Below are 3,234 nucleotides of genomic sequence, written 5' to 3'. Positions count from 1 at the left end.
TACGTTACCGCTACTATCCGTAAGGGGCTTATATCTATAGATCTCTAAGTAGGTTGTTTACTAAGTAACCTACCCTAGTAACTACCCCTTATTAACATTCTTTCTATCTTATAGATTTCTCTTCTATACATCTACTCTTTATTATACCGCTACGTACTCCCCGTAAGCGTCGCGTACCCGACCCGCCGGCGACTCCCGCTTAAGCGTCGGCGAGTAAGCGCTACGCCGTCGAGGTACCTACGGCCTATCGCCGCTATATACGGTTAGTATACTTTCGTATTAGCTATCGCTATAACGCTATCTTTAGCGCATTTAAGCGTAAGTGCGACTACTATAAGTAAGTAACGCTTATTTAAGACGCCTACTCCCCTCTTACGTAGCGCTAACTTCCCTTAAAGGAACAATTATTATAAGTATAAACCCGTGCTAGTAGCGATACGCCTACGCTACGATAGCGTTATAGCTACGGCCTAAGAGCTTAATCTAGTAGATGCTACTAAGTAAAAGGGCAGTTAGGAGGAAGCTAATTATAAGGCGGCGGTAAATACCTTTAGTATTAAGTTAGATGCTTAGATCCGTATTAACGAGCCTACCTCGGGTATACGGCGTAAGAGTAGCGTAGTCGAGGCGCCTAATCTCACTTACTTAACGAATAATCTTATAGCTATTGCTTAAGTCGGTCGTATCGTAAGTATCTCGCCTACTCCTCGTATACGTCTATAATACTAACCGWCTATATAGTAGTTAGAGATAATAGGGCAGTCTACTAATGCCTTCGATACTACCCTTACTAGAAACGAGCTATTCGAGAAGGAGTCCGAGGCGGAGGAGAATAAGTTCGAGTAGAGTGCTTAGCGCGTTCTCTAGGCTTACGTAGCGCATGCGCCTATCTTATAATACAGTCTATAAAGTAATCCCCTTTAGGTCTAACCGTAATAAAACTACTTAATTCTTATTACTCTTCTTCTATTTTACTCCGCTCTACTTCCGAGCCTCTTTTACTACGCGGCCTTTACGTATACGCGGAGCCTACGCCTCGAACCTATCGAGAGCTTCGTAGTCTTTAATATATAYACTAGRTTCCTACTAGTTATATTCTAATAGCTATCTACGCTACTTTACTAAATAAAACGTTTCGCCCTTCTAYAYCCTCTTATTAAGAATCTCTTTAACCTCCTACTRCCTATYCTCGTCGACTAYRAGTAGTATACGCTCCTYTTACGCTTTACTCTTSCGGCTAGAATATAGCTCTAATAGAGTAACGTAGAAGACGTTATAGATCCTTACTAAGGYAGGTAACTATAAGCGATACGCCTAAGTCCCGATTACGTTAATTACGCGGTATAGGCCTAGCTATTTAGGTCCTATCTTCTTCTTACCCTCTAGCTTAAAGTTCTTTATAGAGAGGAGTACTAGATTACTAACATTAAAGCTTATAGGCTTATAGYTCTTATTATAGTACTTTAACTATTGCTCTTTAGCTTTACGCTATTGCTTAATAAGCTCCTTATATACGCTACGTATATACTTCGCTAAGTCGATAGCGGCCGGTATTCTCCCTTCTAAGAGCTCGTCCCGAGCGATATCTTAGGTATTAGCGCCGTCGCCTAGAGGGCGCGTCGCTAGCTCTAGGTTCTATTCGTAGAGGATTTAGAAAGGGCTTATTCTAAGGCCCGCGTATACGCTATTATTACACGCAAATTCAGCTATAGGTAGCTATTACGCCTAGCTGTCCTATTACGTACCGTAGTAGTAGCGTAGGTATTACTTAAGCGTCTAATTAGCTTTCTTAGTCTGTCTATCCGTCTAAGGGTAGAAGGCTGTGCTTAGCTTGCGCTTTATATACGCTTCGTAGCAGAAGTTAGACTAGTATTAGCTAGTAAAAACCGAGCCTCTATTACTAATAATGCCTGCTAGTACGCCGTATTTACAAACTACGTAAGATATAAAGATATCCGCTAGCTCTACTATATTATATTGCTTAGTAGTAGGGATAAATAAAGCTATCTTGCTATAGCGGTCGACGATTATAAGTACCGTAGTATAGACGCTATCTCCGCGCTTACTAGGAGGTAGGTCCGTAATAAAGTCTATGCTAATTTCTTACTATACTCGATCCGGTATAGGTAATAGAACTATTACTCCGTAGGGGCGGTAGTACCGCGCCTTACTTACGAGGTATATATAGTACCCCTTAATGTACTCTACGATATTAGTAGCTATACGTAGCTAGTAGTACTTCCGCTAAAGTAACTCGAGCGTCTTCGCCTTCCTAAAGTGTCCGGCGAGAGCGTTATCGTAGTATATACGTATTAGTTACGCACGTAAAGCGTAGTCTTTCGGAATATATAGGGCATCGCCGTAGAACAATGTTCTATTCTTAATAATATAGCCTTYRTACTCGCCCTTCTCCCTAGCCGCGTCGCGTATACTCGAAGCATCCGCGTCTACGTTTACTAGTGCTTTAGCGTAACCGAGTATTAGGTCTGGAATATTTCTAAGGGCTAAGTCTATAGCTGCTAGGACGGCTGTAATACGCCTAGGTAGCGAAAGCTCGCCGTATACTCTAGTAGGCAGTAATCCCTCGCACTTAATCGCGTAGTATATAGCTCTTACTCTTCTAATAGAGGGCTCTAGCTCGCTTCGAAGAGCTTTATTAGATTACTAGTTCTAAAGTTTGCTTTATAGTATAGGTAATAGTATGCTTATATACTAAGACGACTCCGTCGTACTCGTTTCGTAGTCGCTACGCCTACTCGGACTATCCGTAGGGTTCTTTATCCCTACGCGATATTCGATAGTAAAGTCGAAGGGCGCTAATTAAACCGCCTATCKTGCCTATCGACYGACTAACTATTTTATCGTTATAAAAGCTTTAAGGTTAGCATAGTCGACAATTACTTAAATCGTATACGTAGCGCTATCGAGGTACGGACGCTACTACTTAAACGCACTTACTACTATAAGTAGCTCTTTGTCGTAGGTCTCGTAATTGTATTCGGCCGGAATTATCTTCCGTAACTAGAAAGTAATAGGATACTACTATTTGTCCTTAAACTACTATAAGAGGATGCCCGTAAGCGCGAAGTCCGATACRTCGGTTTCGACTCGTAGGCGAAGCGTAGGGTTATAGTGCCTTAGTAGTAGGGCTAACTAAAAGGCTTCCTTAAGCTAGCTTAGCGCATTCTCTTCGCTAGCGCCCTAAGGGATCTTCCCTAGCTTCCTGCCTTTAAT

The sequence above is a fragment of the Ramularia collo-cygni genome (assembly GCF_900074925.1).
Source record: "Ramularia collo-cygni strain URUG2 genome assembly, contig: RCC_scaffold03, whole genome shotgun sequence".
NCBI classification, from domain to species: Eukaryota; Fungi; Ascomycota; class Dothideomycetes; order Mycosphaerellales; family Mycosphaerellaceae; genus Ramularia; species Ramularia collo-cygni.
This window is presented reverse-complemented; position numbering follows the sequence as displayed.